This window comes from Erinaceus europaeus, chromosome 14, assembly GCF_950295315.1.
Source record: "Erinaceus europaeus chromosome 14, mEriEur2.1, whole genome shotgun sequence".
NCBI classification, from domain to species: Eukaryota; Metazoa; Chordata; class Mammalia; order Eulipotyphla; family Erinaceidae; genus Erinaceus; species Erinaceus europaeus.
Window position 1 is genome coordinate 7918114 of NC_080175.1, and position 25807 is coordinate 7943920.

Here is a 25807-nt window from a genome sequence, read left to right on the forward strand (position 1 = left end):
AGGGAGGGAGCCTGAGGCTTCTTAGAGGCAAGGATCCCTGGAAGTCATCTCTCTCCGTCTGAGAATCACCATAAAGATAGGGGGTGCCTCTCACCTAGAAACATGCTGGATCACTGGAGAGTGCTTGTCTACGCCTAGCCCTCTCTCAGAAGACAAAAGTCCGGGAGATTTCTCAGTCAGCACTGCTTTTTACATATACAGAGCTCAATTAAAAAATAGCATTGTCATAGGAGTCTGAGTACACACCGTGAGACCTAAAAACTAAGCCCCATATCTGATAAACCCCCCCCAAAAAAAAAAACTATTCATTTTGCAGTAGCACCTGCCAGTCTCTGTGTAGTTATGTTTGTTGGTTTGTGAACTGAATGCAGAGGGGAGCCTTCAGCAAGAAGCACTGATAAGACATAGAAACTTCTGGGAAACAAGAATGCCACCAACCCCTCCCCTGGGGAAGTCTTAAGGCCTTGAAGGAGATGGGGAGTTGACACAAGACAGACCTGCAGAAATAGCTCTTGTCTCCCACTCTTCTCTCCTGTGTATTTACTTCCCAGAACTTGTCGCCCCCGGAAACCTCACACCCCTTTCATTTGTCTTGTCACATCTCTACAGATGTGTCCTCTACAGTAGTGTCCTTTGTGAAGAAGCTACACCAGCCCAGATTCCAGTCAGCGCTGTGAGTGACTCACCTTGATGACTCCTTCTTTCTCCTGTGTGCTGCGTCCTGCACAGGCTAATAAATGCTCTGTCTTTCATTTACGAATCTCTTTTCTGAGAGTCTCATTCACAGGGTCCAGTCAGAAAGCCTAAGATGAAGCAAAGAGTCAGTCAGGGAGATGACTCAGCAAAAATAATCCAGGAATTGTATTCACAAGGACCCTGGTTTAACCCCTGCCAGGCTTTGGCCTCTCATACACTCTCTGTTTCTCATTCTTTCATTAAATACTTCTTTTTTCCCAAAAAAAAAAAAAAATTATCTTATTTATTTCATTTGAAATAGAGTTTTACGTGAGAGTGAGAAAAGCCAGAGCACCACTGTTTTTTTGTTTTTAATATTTTATTTTAATGAAAGAGAAATACAGAGGAAAAGATACAGTGTGAGACAGAAAGAGACCAAACAGCTCAGCTTGAGTTTGAGGTGGTGCTGGGGACTGAACTTGGGATCTCGGAGCCTCAGGCATGAAAGGCTTTTTTCAGAACCATTATGCTATTTCCCTGGCTCCAGAGCATCACTCTGGTATATATAGCAAACAAGTCATACACTCCACCAACTGAGCTATTTCCCCATCTAGGAATGTTTTATAAAGTGTGTGTGTGTGTGTGTGTGTGTGTGTGTGTGTGTGTGTGTGTGTGTATGTGCGTGCGTGTGTGTGTGTGTGTGTGTGTGTGCGCGTGCGTGCTTGCTGTACCCAAAGTGATGCTCTAACAAACCTAGTTATTAAATGAATATTTCTTCAGGTAAATAAATATATAAATCAATAGAAAAGAATTTTCCTGCCCTACAAAACCAAATATGATTTCCAAACAAAGTAGAATCACGACCGTGAACACATTCTGAAAATGCATTGTTTGACAGTTCCATGGTGCGGCCCACAACACAGAATGAAGCTACGCAGACCTAGATGAAGGGAACAGCCCACAGCACACCTCACCCATTGGTGGGGCCACTGTGCTCTACCAGAGAGTGTTGACAGAGACGTCATTGTGCTGTGGGACTGTATGCAGAACATTCTCTTCCGGTCAGCCAGCACCCACTTCCCCCAGACCCACAGCCTCTGACCAGAGCTGAGTGAAACCTTCTCCTGTTTTTATTGCTTATTTTGGAGCCTCAACCAAACACACGTGGTAAAGGCTGAGTCTCTGGTTACAAGTTTGAAATGCAAAGTCTCTGCTTATTCTCACTTGGGTAGTCTTCATTTCATTTATTTCCACGTTAGAGTTCATACAGAGCGGAACTTCCACATGGCCAAGGGATCTCTCCCTAGCCCTTTATAAGCATCCAGCTGTGCAGAGGCCATGTTTTCTTAAACCACATGTACCCTGGCACCAGTAGCTGGCTGAGTAATCATGTTTTTATTGTTTCATGTATGTTAGATGAGTAGAGAGGAGAAAGAGAAGTGAGCTTGCCTAGTGAGGAAAGGCCAGAAAAGGAGCATGACTCCAAGGTGTGCCCCAGAGCCATTAATAAAACAGACCCCCTTCCTAATAACCCATGACTGTCAGGATTATGTCAACCGATACATGTAAAAAGCAAAAGTCAGCACCAGCACAGAGGAGTACACTAGGAAAGCTGCTGGATTAAAGCGTGGGCTGATTTGTCTCGCGAGACTCATGCATCTGCCATTCTCATTAATGCCTGTAGCAAAGTGCTCCTCTGAGTTCTGAATATTTCCATACTTGGACCAGATGGGCTCTCTGGGGTAGGTAGAATTTTTTTTTTCCCTCCAGGGTTATCGCTGGGGATGAGTGCTATCACTACAAATCCACTGCTCCTGGCAGCTTTTTTTTTTTTCCACTTTATTGGATAGGACAGAAAGAAATTGAGAGAGGAGGGAGAGGTAAAGAGGGAGAAAGATAGACACCTGCAGACTTGCTTCACTGCTTGTGGAGTGACTCTCCTGCAGGTGGGGAGCCAGAAGCTCAAACCCAGGTCCTCGTGCTTAGTACTGTGTGTGCTTAGCCAGATGTGCCACCACCCAGTCCCCAATAGGTAGAATTCTCTCCTGAGAGTCTTTATCTGGTTTTGTCCAGTCTGCACACAATTCACCTGTGTATCTAAATTTGGTTTACTTCCTAGATCTATGCTGTGTGTCACAATACCAGCAGGAAAACGAAACAGTTGAGGGCTCATCTCTGGGAGGCTGGTCAAAAATGAGGTCAGGCCTCACCAATGCACCCTGGAACCTCACCTCTCCAGAGCCCTGCTCCACTGGGGAAAGATAGAAACAGCCTGGGAGGATGAATCAACCTGCCAGTGCCCATGTCCAGCAGAGAAACTATTGCAAAAGCCAGACCTCCCACCTTCTGTACCCCATAATGACCCTAGGTCCATATCCTTCCAGAGGGATAAAGAATAGGAAAGCTTCCGATGGAGGGAATGGGACATGGAACTCTGGTGGTAGGAATAGTGTGAAACTGTAGCCCTCTTATCCTACAGTCTTGTTGATCATTATTAAATCAATAAAAATAATTAGTTTAATTTAATTTTTCAAATGAGGTCATCACCAGTGTATCCTGGATCCTCATACCTCCAGAGATCTGGCCCACCAGGAAAAGATAGAAACAGACTGGGGGTGTGGATCTACCTGCTAACACCCATGTTTGGCAGAGAAGCAATTACAGAAGCCAGAACTCCTACCTTCTGCTCCTCAAAAACAACCTTGATCCATACTCCCAGCAGGAGAGAAGTGATAGAATGAAGATGAAAGAGCTCTGACCTCCAGCTCCATCAGCACCCAAAGAGAGAGAAGGAAAAGAAGAAGTACATATGGTGGCAGCAATGTTGTCATGAGTGGCTTGGAAGGGAAGAAAGGATTGGATCAGGAAAAAAAAGGGGGGGGCAATTATATACAGATGTGGACAGATAGTTGTAGAAATGATGGTTGGCCATGTCTATAACCTTAGGGCAAGTGTGGTGGGTTGCAGTGGGGAGACTGAAGATCACAGAAGCCAGACCTTCCACCTTCTGCACCCCATAAAGAATTGTGGTCCGAGGGGTGGTCCCTGTAGCCATGTCCACCATCTTGAGAAAGTTGGGAGTTCATCTGTCATGTAGGTCATGTGGTGACGTGGTCACACTATGTGACCTTGAGGAGACAGTCTGGCCACAGCCCTCTCAAGTGAAGATTGATTTTTCCTCTGCACTTCACATCCCACGACATGTGGAGATGCTGGGGGAGAGAGACCTACAGGCAGGTGGAGTGCACACTTTGCCTTGTATGATGCCTGGGCACCACATGAGAGCACCGTGGATGGCTCTGGGGGACTCCACAGTTGTGGAGTGGTGCTTTCATCCTGCACCACGCCTTCAACAATACAGAGTAGCTCATGCATGCAGCGGGACCTTTCCGGGGACACTGGCTTGGCTGGGGTGACTAGACTTGCTTCACACTGTTATGAACACAAACGTCTCCATTTGGCAGCCACTGGTTCTGCGCTGTCCGGATCAGTGTGACCACACAGTCTAAGGAAACCCCAACTCTCAGTGAGCATAAGTTCCAGGCTGTGTGCACTGTGACTGGCCACCAGCAGAATCTGAGGACAAGAATCACTGGGATTTCACAGGCTAGCTTGGGGCCTTAGCCCTGCGTGTGTTCCTGGGGCTCCCTGGAATATACGATATGTGATCTTGTATCAATCGTCTGTTATATCCTCTTGATGATATCTGCTCCCCCTAAAAGTCACATGAGGGTGTGCACACATGGCAAGACACATGGCCTTACCCAATCAGCTATCTCTCCAGCCCTGGTGCCTTTCCTCTCTCTCTCTCTCTCTTTCTCTCTCCCACTTTGCTCCTTTCACTTCAAGTTCCTAAGACAGTCCACTTGACCTCTCTCTTCTCATGCATAGTCACCTGAGCTTGTTTCAGCAAAGAGAACTCACCAGGAGGATTCTGCCTTCTCTCACTCTACCCGGCTCATTTACCTGCTTCATTCCTTTCACCATCAGCTCATGGGTCCCCTAATCCAAGAATCCTGGAGGGGCCACTTCTTTGCTTCCATTGTATTCTTGTTGTGGCTCATTGGGGTGTTGGGGGTGGGGGTTGCCAGAGCACTGCTCAGCTCTGGCTCATGATGGTATGGGGAATTGATCCTGGGACCAGGGAACTTCAGGTATGATCCTTTGTTTGCATAACTTTCATGCTACCTCCCTACCCTTCTTGTATTCTGCGTTAAGTTAGACCAGGAGTCCCTTCAGGATGAGGGCTCTCTCCTCCAGTGTCACTATTTCACATGGCTGATGTTGGAAAATTGATCAGGGCCTCTTGAACACACAGGTGAACTGTCAAGAGAGTAAGCTCTTCGTGGCGACCGTGTGGTGGACAGTAATCACTGTCAACCCAAGGCACTTTGAACTTCCCAAGCACTTGTTCTTGCTCTCTGAATCTTCTTTCTCAGCAATCTGTTTCAGTCCATTTCACGCACATTCATCCCGCGGCATTAGGTGCTCAAAACTCCTCTTCGTCCGCAAGGCAGATTTCCCATTTGGACTTGGGGTGGCTCCATTTATCAGCACCATGCTGCTGTTGAACAGAAGGCTGCCTTCACTACTGCAGACTCAGTGTTAGCTGGTGACATGAGCACTTAATTAGAAGCCACCTCACCGGTTTCAGCTTTCAGCAGGCTTTTCTCAAAAGACTGAAGGCAAAGAAGATTGTTGACATGTTTTGGATAACAAGAATAAATACCTTTGCTACACGTGTATGACCCCAATTAATCGTCACGATAACACCAAGGGGTTGTTTCCATTTTGTAGGCGGGAGGATGGTGTTCAAGTAGTCAAGCTCAGAATAAAGGGCATCAGACTCCCAGTCACCCACTGGCCTTATCGCTGGGTCCCTAAAGAAAAAGTTGAACTGAAGACAGTGTAGTGGCTCTTCAGAAAGACCTGCATGCCTGAAGCACCAGAGGTTCAAGTTCAAACCCTAGTCCCACTAGAACCAGAGGTAAGTTGCTCTGGGGAAAAAAAAAAGGGGGGCAGGGTAGACAGCATAATGGTTATGTAAAAAGACTTTCATGGGGGCCAGGCAGTAACGCAGCAGGTTAAGCACACATAGTGTGAAGCACAAGAACCGGCATAAGGATCCTGGTTCAGCCTCCAGCTCCCCACCTGCGGGGGTGGGGGGGGTGCTTCACGGGCAGTGAAGCAGGTATGCAGGTGTCTTTCTCTCCTCTTTCTTCCCCTCCTCTCTCGGTTTCTCTCTGTCCTATCCAATAACAACAACAAGGACAACAATAAGAGCAACAAAATGGGGAAAATGACTGGCCTCCAGGAGCACTGGATTCATAGTGCAGGCACCAAGCCCCCACGATAACCCTGGAGGCAAAAAAAAAAAAAAAAAAAAAGACTTTCATACCTGAGGCTCCAAAGTTCTGGGTTCAGTCATTCCCCTGAACCTCCATAAGACAGAGCTGAGCAGTGCTCTGGAGAAAGAAAGAGAGAGAGAGAGATAAACAGAGGTGCTGCAATTCATTACCTCCCTAATAAAAAGAGAAATGGCCTGCCTGAGAATGGAGTATGTTTAGGATGACCAAAAGGGTGGTGAGAAGATCAACTGAAAACCAGCGACTCCGTTTCATGATGTACCCAAGCAACTTTTTTATTGCTCGAAGAATATTTGTTTCAGGAGTCAGGCGGTAGCACAGAGGGCTAAGCACAGGTGGTGCAAAGCGCAAAGACCTTCCTAAGGATCCTGGTTCAAGCCCCAGGCTCCCCACCTGCAGGGGAGTCTTTTCACAGGCAGTGAAGCAGGTCTGCAGGTGTCTATCTTTCTCTCCCCCTCTCTGTCTTCCCCTCTCTCCATTTCTCTCTAGTCTATCCAACAATGATGACATCAATAACTACAACAATAAAACAAGGGCGATAAAAGGGAATACATAAATAAATAAATAAAGAGAATATTTGTTTCTTTCATCATTCTCTTGTTATCTGTCATAAAACTGGCAAGGAACCGGAGGCTAGGAGTGGTTGGGAGAGCATTGTTCCTCACTTTGCCACTAGAATTTGACAGGAGACCGTTTATCTAAGACCACATCAGGCATCTCTTGGAAGCAATAAGTTTTCAGACTAGATTTCCAGTAGCCAAGCCAACCACCATGGGGGCTGGTGAGGTCTGAGTTCTCTGAGACCAGAATGCAAACTATAAATCACAAAGAGCTGTGATGATCAATGAGATTCCTGGAGGCTCCATCTCCTCAGAAGGAACATTATTCTGTGTATTCACACCCAAAAAAAAAAAAAAAAAAACGCCGCAATGCTCTAACAAACATTCAGTGAAAACTGCATCCAGGTCAACTGACAGATGGATCAGAAAGCCTCAAGTCTGAGGATGAGGGCTGATTTTAACTGATTCTCCTCAGGGATGACCTCTTCATTGGGTCAGGAAAAAGAAAAATCCTGGAAGTGCTGAGTCCAGGTGTTTTAAATGGATGAAAAGAACCGATCAAATTTAGTAGAGGAAACAGGTCAGTTCCTACTTTTCCTCAAGGAGATGGTCTCTCTGGCACCATCTCCAAACACACCCACACTGAGAAGTATAGGCTTCAGTGAATTCAGGCTAGAACAAGGCCTGAGGTTCCCTCCAGCTTCGAGTTTCTGACTCTGTGAGTGACAACTTCTTTGTAGGATGTCACAGTGGCTGTTTTTGAAGAGAGTTAACTTGGGAAATGATCTATCAAAATAGTGGCAAATGTCTTGTGAAAGGCAAGCACACAGATGAAAGGAAAACATTTAGGGGACCTGAAAACAGTTCACCTGGTGGAACACACAATTTACCTTATGCGAGGACCCAGGTTCAAAACTCCTGCCGCCACATGCGCCCACCTGCACAGGGGAAGCAACACACGGCAAAGCAGCATCCTGCCCACGTGAGAGATTTCACCAGTCCCTGTCTAATTTGTCTACTCTACGTTTGTTTTTTTTTTTTTTTGGAATGAAAGAGAGAGACGGAGAAGAAAAAGAACAAAAGAGAGGGAAAGATAGAGAGGAGAGAGAGAGGAAGAGAGAGAGAGTGTGACACAAAAGCACAACTCGGGGGCCAGGGCAGTGGTGCACCCGGTTAAGGGCACACAGTGAGAAGCACAAGGACCACAGCACAACTCCACCGTTCACAGAGCTTCTTGGGTGTTGTGACGCCCACAACACTGAAGGAAATTTTGGTGCTGTGGCCTCTTTCACTCTCTTTCTCTCCACCTATATGTTTCTATGAAAAGAGAAAAGGAAGGGAGGGAGGGATGGAAGGAAGGAGGAAAGAAAGAGAGGGAGGAAGGAAGGAAAGAAGGAAGGTAGGAAAAGAAAAGAGGAGAAGGAAAGGGAAAAAAAGGAAAGGAAAGGAAAGGAAAGGAAAGGAAAGGAAAGGAAAGGAAAGGAAAGGAAAGGAAAGGGGAAAGGGAAAGGGAAAGGAAAGGGAAAGGGAAAGGAAAGGAAAGGAAGGGAAGGGAAGGGAAGGAAGGAAAGGAAAGGAAAGGAAAGGGAAAGGGAAAGGGAAAGGGAAAGGGAAAGGGAAGGGAAGGGAAGGGAAGGAAAGGAAAGGAAAGGAAAGGAAAGGAAAGGAAAGGAAAGGAAAGGGGAAAGGGGAAAGGGGAAAGGGGAAGGGAAAGGGAAGGAAAGGAAAGGAAAGGAAAGGAAAGGAAAGGAAAGGAAAGGAAAGGAAAGGAAAGGAAAGGGGAAAGGGAAAGGGAAAGGGAAAGGGAAGGAAAGGAAAGGAAAGGAAAGGAAAGGAAAGGAAAGGGGAAAGGGGAAAGGGAAAGGGAAAGGGAAAGGGAAAGGGAAAGGGAAGGAAAGGAAAGGAAAGGAAAGGAAGGAAAGGAAAGGAAAGGAAAGGAAGGAAAGGAAAGGAAAGGAAAGGAAAGGGAAAGGGAAAGGGAAAGGGAAAGGGAAAGGGAAAGGGAAAGGGAAAGGGAAGGGAAGGGAAGGGAAGGGAAGGGAAGGGAAGGGAAGGAAGGAAAGGAAAGGAAAGGAAAGGAAAGGAAAGGAAAGGAAAGGAAAGGAAAGGAAAGGAAAGGAAAGGGGAAAGGAAAGGGGAAAGGGAAAGGGAAAGGGAAAGGGAAGGAAAGGAAAGGAAAGGAAAGGAAAGGAAAGGAAAGGAAAGGAAAGGAAAGGAAGGGGAAAGGGAAAGGGAAAGGGAAAGGAAAGGGAAGGAAAGGAAAGGAAAGGAAAGGAAAGGAAAGGAAAAAGTAAAAGGAAAAGGAAAAGGAAAAGGGAAGGAAAGGAAAGGAAAGGAAAGGAAAGGAAAGGAAAGGAAAGGAAAGGAAAGGAAAGGAAAGGAAAGGAAATGAGAAAGGGGAAAGGGGAAAGGGGAAAGGGGAAAGGGGAAAGGGAAAGGGAAAGGGAAAGGGAAAGGGAAGGGAAGGGAAGGGAAGGGAAGGGAAGGAAAGGAAAGGAAAGGAAAGGAAAGGAAAGGAAAGGAAAGGAAAGGAAAGGAAAGGGGAAAGGGGAAAGGGAAAAGGGAAAAGGGAAAAGGGAAAGGGAAAGGGAAAGGGAAGGAAAGAAAGGAAAGGAAAGGAAAGGAAAGGAAAGGAAAGGAAAGGAAAGGAAAGGAAAGGAAAGGAAAGGAAAGGAAAGGAAAGGAGAAAGGGAAAGGGAAAGGGAAAGGAAAGGGAAAGGGAAAGGGAAAGGGAAAGGGAAAGGGAAGGAAAGGAAAGGAAAGGAAAGGAAAGGAAAGGAAAGGAAAGGAAAGGAAAGGAAAGGAAAGGAAAAGAGAAAAAGAAAAGAGAGACTAGGCTACTTTCCATCTTACTGCCTATCAGCCATCAAATTCCAATGCTACTATGGTTCCATCCTGACCTCCCTGGGCAGAGGACCTCACCAATGTGTCCCAGAAGCCCTCCTCTCCAGAGCCCTACCCCACTAGGGAAAGATAGAAACAGGCTGGGGGTGTGGATCCACCTGCCAGTGTCCATATCCAGTGGAGAAGCAACTGCAGAAGCCAGAACTCCCACCTTCTGTTCCCCCAAAAAAGAATCTTGGTCCATTTTCCCAGAGGGGGAGACATGTTAGGGAATGATGACCCGAGGCTCTGAACCCCAATGCCACCAGGACCCAAAGAGTTTGTCACCAGGAATCTTGCTTTTATATCATCAGTGAAAGAGAAGCCAGGCACAGGTTTTCTTATCTGAGAGAGAAGAGGAAGAAATGAGGGGGTTGAGCAGTAGCATTGAGTTAAGTGCACATAGCAGGGAAAAAGGAAAGACACCCAGAAGTAGTAATAGATGTAGGAGTGACTTAAAAAGGAAGTGAAGGCAGGACCATTTAAAAAATAAGAATATATATATATATATATATATATATATATATATATAGAGAGAGAGAGAGAGAGAGAGAGAGAGAGAGAATCAGTCCACATCTGTGACCTTGGGAGAAGTACTGCAGTTTCCAATGGAGGAGACAGACACAGAACTCTGGTGGTGGGAATCATAGAATTATACCCCTATTATCTTACAGTTTTGTGGGTCAATATTAAACCATTAAGAAGAAAAGGAAGGAAGGAAGGAAGGAAGAAAGAGAGAGAGAAAGGGGAAAGAGGGAAGAAAGAAAGAATGGAAGAAACAACTAGATAAGCAGTTCGGTGGTAGGATGCATGCCTTGCTTATATTAAGCTCTTGATTTAATTTCCTGGGTTTGGCTGCTTGGTTTCATCCCAACACAGCATAATCAAATCACAGAGAGATACTGTGCATTCACACTAATTATCAATCTCTCTTTCTCTCAAAATATAAATAAATGGGTTAATTTTATGTTATGTCAATCTCATTTCACCAAAATAAATTTCAATAAAACAAGACATTTACTTTAGGTCTCTTAAAATTGTCATGTGCGAATTTTAATATATGAGAGTTAGGACAGTGTGATAAATGCCTCTAATAAAAGCAAAATTATGGGAGCAGGCTTCCTGTTCTCCACATGATTCAAAAATAAAGCATCTATCTTTTAGATGGATCATAATCTTGTGGAGAGATATGGGTTTAATCAGAGAAAGATGGGCTTAGTTGAGCAGGAAACCTCCAACCAGTGTGTTCTACCCACCATCCCCTGTGCAAACAACAAACAGAAAAATTGCAAATGGCAACATCTCCTAAACTTCCCGTTTGAAAAGAGTGCCATGCTGTGTCTGTCACCTGTGTCTCTTGGGGATGGGTGGGGAGCAAAGTAACTTCACCACCACCCCCCAGAGACAGTGGGTTAACAGAAGCACTGCACTCCTGAAGAAAGAGCTCACCTGAAGGTACAAACCTTTTCCCTTTCTTAATTTTTATCAGTGATTTCATATTTACTTACAGGATGATAAACAGGTGTATAATTTCACACCTTTCCCACCACCAGAGTACAGTGTCCCCATTCCCTTCAAGAGATAAATATTGATGAAAAGAAGACAGAGTTGTGGGTAGATAGCATAAAGGTTATGCAAAGAGACTCTCATGCCTAAGGCTCCAAAGTCCTAGGTTCAATCCAAAAAAAAAGGTTTATTTCAGGTGGTAGAAATCTGAGAACAGAGACTCATCTCTTCAAATCCTACATTCCTCTTAGACTGGGCATAAGAGTTTCAGAATGAAAGGGACAGGGATCATTTGTCATCTCTCAGGCAGTAGTTCAGTCTGGACTAATGAGCTTTTTTAAAAAAATAATTCCAGGGGTCAGGTGGTGATGCAGCAGGTTAAGCGCACGTGGCGCACACGGCATGTTGCAAGTGTCCTTGCTTCAGTCATCTCCATTCCATATATAAGTCAACCCATCCGGTAGTTGGAGAAAGCGCTTCTTTAAAAGAAACAGGGCCTGGGAGGTACCTGGCCAGATGGGAAGCCTATTTAACACGTGTCCCATCCAGTTTCAACTGCTGGCAATGTATGGGAGTGCTGTGGTGTGGAGAGAAGCTTCAGTATTGTGCTGTCTCTCCCTCTCTACTTCTAACTCTCTTTCTTTCTTTCTTTTTTTTTAATTTTTTTATATTTATTTATTTTCCATTTTTTCCCCTTGTTTTTTTTTTTTTGTTGTTGTTGTTGTTGTTGTTGTTACTTATGTCGTCGTTGTTGGATAGGACGGAGAGAAATGGAGAGAGGAGGGGAAGACAGAGAGGGGGAGAGAACGTAGACACCTGCAGACCTGCTTCACCGCCTGTGAAGTGACTCCCCTGCAGGTGGGGAGCCGGGACCTCAAACAGGGATCCTTGCTTTGTGCCACATGCGCTTAATCTGCTACACGACCACCGGACTCCCTAACTCTGTCTTTCTATCCAAATGAAAGAGCATCCCAGAAAAGTGAAGACATGCATGTGTGTGACTCCCCAGTTCTGCTAAAAATAAGAATAAAACAGTTGTGGGGGAGAGGGTTTTGTTTGTTTGTCTGTTTGCCTCCAGGGTTATCACTGGGGCTCTGGTACCTGCACTATGAATCCACTGCTCCTGGCCGCCAATTTTATTGGATAAGACAGAGCGAAATTGAGAGAGGAGAGGGAGATAGAGAGAGAGAGAGAGAGAGGGAGAGAGAAAGAAGGATAGATACCTGCAGACCTGCTTCACAGCTTGTGAAGAGACCCCTCTAAGGGTGGGGAGCTGGGGGCTTGAACCTGGATCCTTGAGCAGGTCTTTGCGCTTCCTACTGTGTGTGCTAAACTACATGCACCACTGTCAGGCCACATAAAACAATTTTTTTTTTAATTTAAGAAAGGATTAATTAACAAAACCATAGGGTAGGAGGGGTACAACTCCACACAATTCCCACCACCCAATCTCCATATCCCACCCCCTCCCCTGATACCTTTCCCATTCTCTATCCCTCTGGGAGCATGGACCCAGGGTCGTTGTGGGTTGCAGAAGGTGGAAGGTCTGGCTTCTGTAATTGCTTCCCCGCTGAACATGGGCGTTGACTGGTCGGTCCATACTCCCAGTCTGCCTCTCTCTTTCCCTAGTAGGCTGTGTCTCTGGGGAAGCTGAGCTCCAGGACCATAAAACAATTTTTAAAAAGCAGTTTCTAGCAAAGCCTGCAGAGTTTATGCCAGAAATGGTGATCCCTCAAAAGATTAAAATCGTGGGACCTAAGCCTCCCTCACCCCTTGGATATCTGAAGAGTCACCCAGTTACATAGAACCAGTTACTTGTAAAGTGAAAGGTTGAAAGTCGGGTCCTTCTGAAGGTTACTTGCAGTGTCAATAACCAACCTGTCGTTCTTGTGTTGTCAGGAAGAAATCCCTGACCATAAACATGTATGTCTACAACCAGCAAACACACAGTTAGGAAGCCTCTGCGAGGTTTTCTTATTGAGGGTTTGAGTCTCTCCTTTCACATGATTTTTCATCTGAGATGTGAAATCATCAGAAGTACAACCTAAAAAATAGAGGCAATACTTTGGGGGGGAGTTGTCAAAATTGTTTTAGATTCTTTGTGTTTCTTAATTTTACTGTTATAGTACTGGTCAATTTCACAATGAGGTAAATACCTTCAGAATAAATTGGTCTTTAAAAGTCACAAATAGGGAGAGTCAGGTGGTAGCGCAGTGGGTTAAGCGCAGGTGGCGCAAAGTGCAAGGACTGGCTTAAGGATCCTGATTCAAGCCCCAGCTCCCCACCTGCAAGGGAGTCGCTTCACAGGTTGTGAAGCATGTCTGCAGGTGTCTGTCTTTCTCTCCCCTCTCTGTCTACCCCTCCTCTCTCCATTTCTCTCTGTCCTATCCAACAACGACATTAATAACTACAACAATAAAACAACAAGGGCAACAAAAGGGAATAAATAAATAATTTAAAATTTTTTAATCACAAAAGGGAGCTGGGAAGTAGCTTACCAGTTAAGTGCACATGGAGTGAAGCACAAGAACTAGCTCAAGGATCCCGGTTCGAGCCCCCAGCTCCCACCTGAAGGGGGGGGTCACTTCCCAAGTGGTGAAGCAGGTCTGCAGGTGTCTGTCTTCTCTTACCCTCTCTGTCTTCCCCACCTCTCTCAATTTCTCTCTGTCCTATCCAGCAATGACAATAACAACAATGGGAAAAGATGGCCTCCAGGAGCAAATAGATTATTAATGCAGGCACTGAGGCCCAGCATTAAAAAAAGTCACAAGATTGGAAATGGGGGGAGAATAGCATAATAGTTATGCAAAAAAACTATCATCTCCAAAAGTCCCAGGTTCCATCCCCAGTATCACTATAAGCCTGGGCTTAGCAGCGCTCTGGTTATATATGTAATAAAAGTCACAAGGTGATATTCTTGATTTCCCAAACAGAAACCTTAAGGAGCTATCTAATGAACTAGGAGAGGAGAGAAGCTACAGCTGGGAGCTTCACGACTCCAGATAACATCTTCCCTGTTCCTGGTCGCCCCTTGAGGAAGGGGTATGACTTGTGTGGTGGACACATTGATGCAGGACAGAAAGGTAGAGCAATTCAAATCAGCAATAATCAACTGAGCCCATAGGCCAGAAGGAGGTGGGGCTCAGCAGGTCTGAGTGATGTACACACAGCACATACTTAAGTATCAACAAGGGGCCTGGGGCCAGGCAGTGATGCATCTGGTTAAGTACACACATTACAGTACACCAGGACCCAGGTTCAAGGCCCTGGTCCCCACCTTCAGAAGAAAAGCTCCACAAGTAGTGAAGCAGGGCTGCAGGTGTCTCTATCTCTTACTTTTTTTTTTTATTTATTTATTTATTTATTTATTTATTTATTTTGCCTCCTGGGTTATTGCTAGCACTCAGTTCCTGTACCATGAATCCACTGCTCCTGGAAGTTTTTCTTTTGGGGGAGGATTAATGTTTTACATTTAACAGTAAATACAATAGTTTGTACATACACAACATTTGCCAGTTTTCCATATAACAATACAACCCCCACTAGGTCCTCTGTCATCCTTTTTGGACCTGTATTCTCCCCCCACCCACCCACCCTAGAGGCTTTTACTTTGGTGCGATATACCAACTTGAAAGCTATTTTTTCCCTTTTGTTGCCCTTGTTGTCTTTTTATTGTTGCTGTAGTTATTATTGTTGTTGTTATTGATGTCATTGTTGTTGCATAGGACAGAGAGAAATGGAGAGAGATGGGAAAGATAGAGAGGTGGAGAGAAAGACAGACACCTGCAGACTTGCTTCACCGCCTGTGAAGAGACCTCCCCTGCAGGTGGGGAGCCAGGGGCTCAAACGGGGATCCTTATGCCTGTCCTTGAGCTTCGTGCCATGTGCGCTTAACCCACTGCTCTACCCCCCGACTAGCTCTCCATCTGTTTCTTTCCCCATCTCTCCTCCCCTCTCAACTTCTCTCTGTCTCTATCCAATAATAACTTGGGGTTTTTTGTTTGTTTGTTTGTTTTTTGTCTCCAAGGTTATTGCTGAGGCTCAGTGCCTACACTGCAAATCCACTGCTCCTGGAGGTAATTTTTCCCCTTTTTGTTAGCCTTGTTGTTGTTACTATTGTTGTTGGATAGGACAGAGAGAAATCAAGAGAGGAGGGGAAGACAGAGATGGGGGGGGGCAGAAAGACAGACACCTGCAGACCTGCTTCATCACTTGTGAAGTGACACCTCCCCACACTGCAGGGGGCTCAAACTAGGATCCTTATGCTGGTCCTTGCGCTTCGCACCATGTGTGCTTAACCTGCTGTGCTACTGCCCGGCTCCCAATAAGTAAATTTAAAATATATATGTTTAAAAAACACAAGGGGTTTGGGAAGTGGCACAGAACTTGCAGGCTTGAGATCCCAGGTTCAGCCCCCAGTACCAGTACCGCATGTGCCAGCATCGTGCTCTGCTTCCTCTCTTTCTCCCTCTTTCTCTCTATCTCTCCCCGCCCCGCCACCCCAAAATAAATCTTAGAAAATAATAGTTGCCAACAACCTCTTTCCTATGGATTCCAGGAAGGGAAATTCACCAAGTCATCTGTGATGTGAGCCAAGCCCCTCTCCTGTCAACCCCTTTATTTTTGACTCTTTTTTTATTTAATTATGAATGAAAAATCCATTAGATAAGAGGGGTACAATTCCACACAATTCCCACCACCAGAGTTCCATGTCCCATCCCCTCCAATGGAAGCTTTCCTATTTTTTAAGAATTTTTTTTACCTTTATTTATTTATTGGGTAGAGAGACAGCCAGAAAAATTGAGAGGATGGGGGGAGATAGAGAGGAGAGATAGAGAGAGGGAGAGGGAGAGGGAGAGGGAGAGGGAGAGGGAGAGGGAGAGGGAGAGGGAGAGGGAGAGGGAGAGGGAGAGAGAGAGAGACCTGCAGCCCTGCTTCACCACTCGCAAAGCTTTCCCCCTGCAGGTGGGGACCAGGGGCTTAAGCCTGGGTCCTTGCACACTCTAACATATGCACTCAATCACCTAGCCTCGGAAGCTTCCCTATTCTTTATCCCTCTGGGAGTATAGACCCAGGATCATTATGGGGTGCAGAAGGTAGGGGGGTCTGACTTCTGTAATTGCTTCTCTGCTGGACATGGGCATTGGCAGGTGGATCCATACTCCCAGCCTGTTTCTGTCTTTCCCTAATGGGGCAGGGCTCTGGGGAAGTGGAGTTCCAGGACTCTTTGGTGAGGTTGTCTGCCCAGGGAAGTCAGTTTGGCATCATGGTAGCATCTGCAGCTTGTGGCTGAAAAGCATTAAGATATAGAGCAGAAAGACTGTTTAGTAATCAAGAACCTTGGTGTGGGTGGGGGAGTGGGGGAGAATACAGGTCCAAGAAGGATGACAGAGGACCTAGTGGGGGTTGTATCGTTATATGGAAAACTGGGAAATGCTATGCATGTACAAACTATTATATTTACTGTTGAATGTAAAACATTAATTCCACAATAAAGAAAAAAATTTTTTAAAAAAGTAATCAGGAACCTAAAGGTAAGAATACAGTATCTGAGATTTGGGGTGAACCCCTTTTCAAAGGGTTCCCTGAGCCATCTTGCCTAATCTGGGTATGTCCTGAAATGGACCTCATGCCCTGGAGATTAGATTCAAACTGTGACCAGTCACCCCCTGCTGACCTCACTCTGTACCCAGCTCCTGAGTGCAACAAACTCCTCCGGACAGCAGGTGTCAAATAAATGTGCAATTACACTGCCCAACCAGCTGACACTGAGAGGCATCTCGGGAAAGGGTCGTGCTATCAATCAGACACAGCAGAATTGGTTGCTAGGCGTCTGGTCAATCAGTAATTTTATTCTCCTTACCAGCCACAGGGGCACTGCATCCTTGGCTTGATGAAAACTTGTTCTGCAGAGAGATTGCAATTTCATCCAAATATGCCATCCCGACAGGCAGCAAGCACTCATTTCCTGTCAATTCCTGTCTCCACACTCATAGTTAAGAATCCAAGGTTTGGTTTACTCTTTTTAATTTTTTAACTAGGGGGATTAATGGTTTACAGTAAATATAGTTGTTGATACATGTATAAAATTTCTCAGTTTTCTGCAAAACACTTTCACCCAGAGCCTAGGACCTCCTCCACCAACATGCACCAGGACCTGAAAGACACCCCCCACCCCCACACTCCACTGCCCCCAGAGTCCTTTGCTTTGGTGCAATACACAAAACCCAGTTCAAGTTCTGCTTTGTGTCTCCCATTCTGCTCTTATTCCTCAAATTTTGTCTATGAGTGAGATCATCCCATATTCATCCTCTCTTTCTGGCTTAAGTCACTTCACATGACTCCAAGCTTCATCCAAGATGAGGTGAAGAAGGTGAAGTCACCATTTTTTATAGCTGAGTAGTATTCCATTGTGTATATGGACCACAACTTGCTCAGCCACTCATCTGCTGTTGGACACCTGGGTTGATTCCAGGTTTGGGCTATTACATGTTGCACTGCTATGAACATAGGTATGCACAAATCTTTTTGGATGGGTGTGGTTGGTTTCTTAGGATCTATCCCAAGGAGAGGAATTGCAGTCATAGGCCTTTCTAGCCTTCTGAGAGTTCTCTAGACTGCTCTCCACAAGGGTTTAAATTTACATTCCCACCTGTTGTAATTTAACTTAAGAAGGGTTATCTTTAGGGCTTCGGCACATAAAAGGATTCACAGTGGGCCACTGGGAACACGTTTAAACAAAACAAGGTTTTATTAGAGTGAAATGGGTAAAAGGCAAAATAAGCAATTATCATCAGGGGTTAAGAGTACGCTAGGTGCATAAAGTCTGAGTATAGTTATCAAAAGTTTAGTTCCATCAGATAAACAATTATCAGCTGAGATGTAGTTTGCTCATGGCTGTAGGGGAGTTTTAAGAGCTTACCGGCTAGCAGAGTCACACGTGTTCAGTTCCCAGGAGAAGTAGCCATGGCGGATACCTGGAATGTCGAAGGGGAGTAATAACTGTGTGGTTAAACTTGTCTGGGTACGTGGCTCATGACATCAGAGATGCTTGGTAAGTAATGAAGAAATGCCTCATCTTAAATTGTATCCATCTCAACCACTCAATTATTCTTGACTTCAGCAAAACCATAATGCATGTTTACAATTGAGATGCTCATGTAAAAATTGTTTTGATAGTAATGACTTAGAATTATTAAGTAATCGATGTAGAATGACAGGGAGGTTTTGTTCCCGGGTTTCTTCCCCCCCAAAAATAATAGTAATGAGGACCGGGAGGTGAGTCAGCAGGAAGAAGCCCCAGTTCCATCTCCAGCATCACATACGCAGACCAGAGCCTGGTCTCTCATAATACCAGTAAGGAAATATGGCACAGTAAGTAAAGCCATGGGCACAGTTACTGGGTCTTGGCACACGGGGTTAAATACACATAGTACAAAGTGCAAGGACCCGCACAGGAATTCCGGTTTGAGCCCCCAGTTCCCCACCTGCAGGAGGGGGTCACTTCACAGGTGGTGAAACAGGTCTGCCGGTGTCTCTCTGTCTCTCTTCCTCTGTGTCTTCTCCTTCTTCTCTCTCAATTTCTCTGTCCTATCCAAAAAAATGGAAAAATGGCGATAGGAGCAGTAGATTTGTAGTGTAGGCACTGAGCCCCAGTGCCAGGCTTGCATCGCAGGAGAGAGACCAGGAACTCTTGGCGGCATGGTAATATAATTCTTTATTCATGTGGGAGCTCCAGAGTTGGTCGTGAGCACAGAGGGTTAAACCATGTGGCACCAAACCACAATGGAGGCCTGCTGCTCTGCACGGCTCTGCACGCCAGCCCTTCTCCAGGTCGGGACCCAGGAGAGAAAAGAGAACGAAGCCAGGAACAGAAGTGGGCTTTATAGGGTAAAACCGGAAGTGGCAAGTCCCCACGGAGATGGCTGGGAAAGCAGGTGGAGAAAAGAAAGACTGGTAGCAATGGTTGCTAGGGTTTTAACTGGCAGGATTAATGTACCCTGCAGGCAGGGCAGGTCTGGAGGTAGAAAGAAGACAGGTCAAAGGAATGGGTGGAGAATCGTTCAGGCAAAACAATTATGTAAATAGGCCATAGTGTCAGCAATGGAGCAGAGGGGGTACAGGGGGGGCTGGCTTAATGTCCAACACCCCAATGATAACCATGGAGGGGAAAAAAAACCTTGGACTCCAACGCACAAGGCCTTAAGTTCGATTCCCAGTATCACATGTGCCAGAGTGATTGTTTGGGCTCTTCCTTTCTCTGTGTCTCTCTTATCAATAAATAAATAGATACAAAAAATAAATAAGTAACTGTTTAAAAGAGTTGGGGAGGTGGCACAGTGGTAGCTAACCCGATTTCCATACCTGTAATTCCAGAGTTCCAGGTTTAATCCCCAGCACCACATATTCAAGAGCTCTCTCTCTCTCTCTCTCTCTCTCTCTCTCTCTCAAAAATGAACCAACCTTTTTAAAAATAAAAAAAATCACCAATAAGTCATAATATTCCAAATGTACAAAATTGGAACAAATTTTCATTTAAAATGTAAGTTGGAAGGCATTAGAATTTGAAATTTCCAAGTGGGGTTAAATAAAAATAAATAAAATAAATAAAAAGAATTTGAAATGTATGTTGACTTTTTCAAAGTAAGTTATTTTTCTTCTAGACTAAACCAGAGTGTGCATATGGGAAAGGACGTGTGTGTATGTGTGTTTCTGTACTTAGAAATTTATATTTAATTTTAGTGGATGTAAATTTTTTATCAAAAGTACTTAACATTTAAATTTTAGCCTTCTGAAACTATGATCAGTGTTTATTAGAAGTATTTTATAGGAGTGAAACTACCCATGATTCCAGCATTTGATTCCCATTGCTCCCTACACAGAGAAGAGCTAGCACACTTCATGCATGGAATGTCCACACCTACTGAGTGCAAGCTGAAAAATACTGCGTGATTTTTTTCTTTTTTATTTATTTTTTATAAAATCTTTTTAAAAAATATTTATTTATTTATTCCCTTTTGTTGCCCTTGTTTTGTTATTGATGTCGTCGTTGTTGGGTAGGACAGAGAGAAATGGAGAGAGGAGGGGAAGACAGAGAGGGGGAGAGAAAGACAGACACCTGCAGACCTGCTTCACCGCCTGTGAAGCGACTCCCCTGCAAGTGGGGAGCCGCGGGCACGAAATGGGATCCTTGCGCTTTGCACCATGTGCGCTTAACCCGCTGCGCTACTACCCGACTCCCTTTTATTTCTATTTCTTTTACCTTTTGTTGCCCTTGTTTTTTTTTTATTGTTATAGTTATTGTTATTGATGCCGTCGTTGTTGGATAGGACAGAGAGAAATGGAGAGAGGAGAGGAAGACAGAGGGGGGAGAGAAAGACAGACACCTGCAGACCTGCTTCACCGCCTGTGAAGAGACTCCACTGTAGATGAGGAGCTGAGTGGTCAAACCGGGATCCTTAGGCCGGTCCTTGTGCTTCGCCATGTGCGTTTAACCGATGTTTTTTTTATTATTATTTTTTTTCCCTCCATGGTTATCGCTGTGACTCAGTACCTGCACTACAAATCTGTTACTCCTGTGGTCATTTTCTTGGGTTTTTTTTTTTTTTTATATAAGACAGAGAGAAATTGAAAGGAGATGAGAAAGATAGAGAGAGAAAGAGAGAGAGAGGCTCCCTGCAGACCTGCTTCACCGCTTCTGAGGCTCCTCTGCTTGCGGGGAGCTGGTGACTAGAACGGCGATCCCCTGAGTGAGTTTTGTGCTTTGCACAATATGCACATAAGTGGGTTCGTCACAGCCCAGCCCCCAACACATGATGTTTTCAAGATGCAAAAACCCCTCAGCTGCTGCCAGGAACTACTGCAAACAAACACTGCTCATCTGTGAGTACCTCCAAAACCAGGAGCTGAAACAGGAAAAGATGCAAGAATACAGGCACTTGGCACAACCAGTAAACAATGACTTTATGCCAGAACCTATTGTATGATAATTAGAGGTGAAGTAATTGAATTGTCTTCTCTTTGCCTTAGTAGTCTGTTGTGCAAGCCATTCTTACATTTCACCAGCGCGCCAGCTGGGCAGCTGCGCAGCCCGCCCCATGAGGGCACGGAGGAGCCACTGGCTGCCTTCAGCTCAAAGACAAAGGGCAGGGGACTTAGAGACTGTCCCTGGGGCCAGAACAGAGTTGTGAATCATACTGTGGGGGGAGAGGGGGAGTTCCAGCTTCCAGCTTCCAGCTCCTTCCTAAGTGACAGAGCGGCATGGTGACCTTGGATGGGGTGAAGGTGGAGGGACTCCCTAAGGCACAGTTCCCTCAGTACGGGGACAAGGTAGCACTGGTTGTTGACGACTTTTAATCTGAATGTACCTGCATTTGTTTAAGCATCTGTTCTATTGATTTTTATTATTAAAATATTTATTTATTCCCTTTTGTTGCCTTTATTGTTTTATTATTGTAGTTATTATTGTTGTTGATGATGATAATCATTGTTATTATTGATGCCGTTGTTGTTGGATAGGACAGAGAGAAATGGAGAGAGGAGGGGAAGACAGAGGGGGTGAGCTTAACCCGCTGCAATACCACCCGACTCCCTGTTCTATTGATTTTTAATTACACAATCCATTTGGAAATATGTTTGGCATGGCAACCATATTTAAACATTCAAGAGAGAGTTCAAATTCAGTTCACCTCCCAGAGGGGTAGATATCAGGGGAAAATGACCAGAGGGCTCTGAACTCTAATTCCATTAGGACCCAGAGAAAAAAGGCCCTGGTCCCCACCTGCAAAGGGGAAGCTTCATAAGTGGTGAAGCAGTGCTGCAGGTGTCTCTGTTTTTTTATATATTTTATTTATTTATTAATGAGAAAGATAGGAGGAGAGAGAGAGAAAGAACCAGACATCACTCTGGTGGTACATGTGCTGCTGGGTATTGAACTCGGGACTTCATACTTGAGAGTCCAGTGCCTTATCCACTGAGCCACCTCCTGGACCACGCAGGTGTCTCTCTGTATCTATACAAAGTAAATTAAATAAATAAATAAACTATTTTTCAAAAAGGAATTACTTCTTAGTAAACTCTCAAATTATCTTTTTTTTTTTTCAGTTGCCAGGCATTTGAGCTTACTTGAGCAGGCAAGCTGTTCATTGTGCAATGGAGAACAGGTCTTTTTATATTTTTTTAATATTTATTTATTCTCTTTTGTTGCCCTTGTTTTATTGTTGTAATTATTATTGTTGTTGTTATTGATGTCGTCATTGTTGGATAGGACAGAGAGAAATGGAGAGAGGAGAGGAAGACAGAGAGTGAGAGAGAAAGAAAGACACCTGCAGACCTGCTTCACCACCTGTGAAAAAACTCCCCTGCAGGTGGGGAGCCAGGGGCTCGAACCGGGATCCTTACGCCAGTCCTTGGGCTTTGCACCACCTGTGCTTAACCCGCTGAGCTACCACCCGACTCCCTGGAGGACAGGTTGTTGTTTTCGAAGGGTTATGTTGTTTTCTCCGGGCTGGCTTCACGGGCAGGTAACAGTCGACCAGGGACTCATAGTTGAGCTGTAGGCAGTATCTCTTTATTCATGCAGGACGCAGCACAATCTAAGACGAGCTAAGCTAAACTCAAGGTAAAGTACTCTAAAACTCACAATACTGTCTTTATATATACTTGCCAAGTAGGGTGGAAACAGGGTGTGACATAGAGAGGGTGGAGAGAAAAGTGACTGTTGACAATCAGAGTGTGACAAGGAGAGGATCAGGGTGTGACAAGGAGGGGGGGGTGGAGCAAAAACATATCATGAAACAGTGGGGATTGAACCAATGCCCTGGAGGGAGGTGCTTGTTAACAGCGGTTATATAAATAGAATGAAGTGGTTATGTAAATAGAATAGTGTTAAGCAGGGGGGATTTAAACCAAATGAAACAGAAGGGGTCTCATGCATACCAACAATTCCCCCTTTCTTTTTAACTAATGGCCATTGTGGGGTGAACAGAAACGTATATCGTACAGGCGTTTTCAAAATAACTGGCATAAGACATGGAAAACAAAATAGGCGAGTAGCAATAACCAGTGTGATGCTAAGGGGAGCTTTTCTTGCCTCAAAGTGCAAGGCCTAGCAGGCGAAAGGGCATTTCTTGCCTCTGGGAATGCTTCATGCCTCTGGGGGCATCTCTTGCCTCAAAGGGCGTTTCCTGCCTCTCTGGGCATCTTTTGCCTCTTGGGGCGCTTCATGCCTCTGTGGGCATAACCTAATAAGGAGGGGGAGTTTTCTGCCTCTGGGACAGAGCCTGCAGGCGAGGGGACATGGTCTATAAAGTTTCAAGGCAACTGGCTGAAGTTAGTCTTTGAGAAACATAGCAGTGTGTACCAGTAAGTCCTATGGAGGTGTCAGTCCAAAGTAGCTGACCACAGAAGAAAATGCCAGAGGATGAAACGCTGCACGTCTGTCTCGATGGGGAATGTCGGCCACCAGAATTCTGCTTTTCTGTAGAGAGTGAGCTTTGGAGTCTTTGAATCTGTTTCTTCAGTTCATGCCATTGTCTCATCATTGGTTTCCGGGGGTGTGTTGTAATCATTCCATCTTGTGGGCAATGTCAGAGAACAGGATCCAAATGGATTTCCAGAAATTTTCATTTGAGTAGATGCTTTTTCATGTGAAGATTTGACAGCTGAAATTCACTTGTTGAACAAAACTTGTAGCAGATTAGAAGTTTACTATAATTGATAATTCCATTATAATTGGAAGTCCTTTCTAGTATGATTTTAAGGTTGTTTAAACAGTTTAAACTCAATAAAATGTGGAAAGGTAAACAGAAGAACCATGGTTAAAAGCCTCAGGCATGAGAATAATTAACATAATCATTGCACTATCTGCCCCACCCATAACTCATACGGTTTCTAGGATTAAACGTTTCAGATTCATGTCAAGACGTAAAAGAGAAATCATAGGAAGGAAAAAACAATTTTTGAATTGTTTCTGGATATCTCTAGAAATCATGGCTGCGTCCAGCATTTTTTTTTAAGTCAATGTCAAACAAAAATTCAGTCATTCAAATCATTCTCTTATGAAACGCAACTTGAACCAGATTATCAAGATCTCACCATGTAGGATTAAGAATCCCCGGAGGGCGACCTAGTCCAAAGAGGTCCTCAAAATTCCATTTAGGGTGCTTCTGAGTGTTCCTGCTGGATTGCTTCAGGCACCCATTTTTAAAAGTGTCTTCCCATTGAAGAAAGAATCCAATCAGGAGAGTAGAACTAACCACATGTCTCCATACTTGGGAACTGCCAGGGTACTTGAGAATGTTCTTCAAATTATTGTAGTCCTTCTCCATGGGAAACATTCGAGAAGAAGTCCAGAAAGTCCCAGGGGAAATCCCCATGCATATCCCAAGTTCTATGATCACAGTCATAAAGAACCAAATTGTGGCCCGGAGCAAAATGTAGTCCTTTTCCTCAGGAAACATGGGAGAGGGAATCCAGAAAGTCCAAGGAGAAATCTCCGTGCATCTCCCAAGCTCTATGATCCCGGTCATAAGAAACCAAAGTTCCCGGTCAGGGAACCAAAATGTAGCCCAGAGTAAAATGTTCCAGAGACAGACTAACTGTCTCATGATGAAACAGTAGAGGCTTTGGCAAACCTCTTCATAAGTAGAAAGGCAACCCATGGTGGGTGGGTAGCCAAGTTTACTTATCTGGACGATGGGTGGGTAGGGTCCCACGTTGATGCCGGTCCATGTTTCAGGGCTTATTTCAGTCCCTGTTCAGGCGCCATATGTTGTTTTCGAAGGGTTATGTTGTTTTCTCCGGGCTGGCTTCACGGGCAGGTAACAGACGACCAGGGACTCATAGTTGAGCTGTAGGCAGTATCTCTTTATTCATGCAGGACGCAGCACAATCTAAGACGAGCTAAGCTAAACTCAAGGTAAAGTACTCTAAAACTCACAATGCTGTCTTTATATATACTTGCCAAGTAGGGTGGAAACAGGGTGTGACATAGAGAGGGTGGAGAGAAAAGTGACTGTTGACAATCAGAGTGTGACAAGGAGAGGATCAGGGTGTGACAAGGAGGGGGGGTGGAGCAAAAACATATCATGAAACAGTGGGGATTGAACCAATGCCCTGGAGGGAGGTGCTTGTTAACAGCGGTTATATAAATAGAATGAAGTGGTTATGTAAATAGAATAGTGTTAAGCAGGGGGGATTTAAACCAAATGAAACAGAAGGGGTCTCATGCATACCAACAACAGGTCTTTAAGGTCTCCACTGAGAACCCAATTTCTGACACTTGAGGTCTCCAGACAGCAGCAGAGAAAAATTTCCACCAAAGAAATGGTTTTTATGTGGTCTAGGAGGTGGTGCAATGGATAAAACATTAGACTCTCAAGCATGAGGTCCCAAGTCCAATCCCCTGTAGCACATGTACCAGAGTGATGTCTGGTTCTTCTCTCTTATCTTTCTCATTAATAAATAAATAAAATTGTTCATTTAAAAAAAGTGAAATTAAAAAAAAAAAAGAAATGGTTTTTATCAGTGTGCCCCCCAGTGACAAGAATACAATAATGTGAAGTTAGTAAGTATAGCCACATCCCTGTCATATATTTTCCTTATCATCCCTGAAGCATCACACTAGAAAACTAATTTATCTCTGAATTATATGAGCCCAACAAGGGATGAGACCTCAGTTTGGGACACAGCACACTTGCGGCTGATCTTGCAGGCTATTTTAGGAAGTACTGAGGAGACAGGAGAGCATGTGTATTGGGAGAGTGAGTGTAAAGGATAGAAAGACCATCTGATATTTTCCTTTATAACTGATGCCTT

The 25807-nt window shown here is 44.7% G+C and overlaps 1 long non-coding RNA gene across 2 annotated transcripts; it reads right to left on the reverse strand.

The window, feature by feature from the left end:
* Window positions 1-690: 690 nt before the first annotated feature.
* LOC132532733 (uncharacterized) lies at window positions 691-18802 on the reverse strand. 2 transcript variants are annotated; one of them, XR_009544631.1, is made up of 3 exons: window positions 18478-18802; window positions 17913-17967; window positions 691-803 (listed from the first exon to the last, which is right to left on the reverse strand). It is a non-coding gene; the product is annotated as an uncharacterized LOC132532733 (long non-coding RNA). The 2 variants fall into 2 exon arrangements; XR_009544632.1 differs by lacking the exon at window positions 691-803 and adding an exon at window positions 16139-16279.
* Between the last annotated feature and the right edge of the window lie 7005 nt (window positions 18803-25807).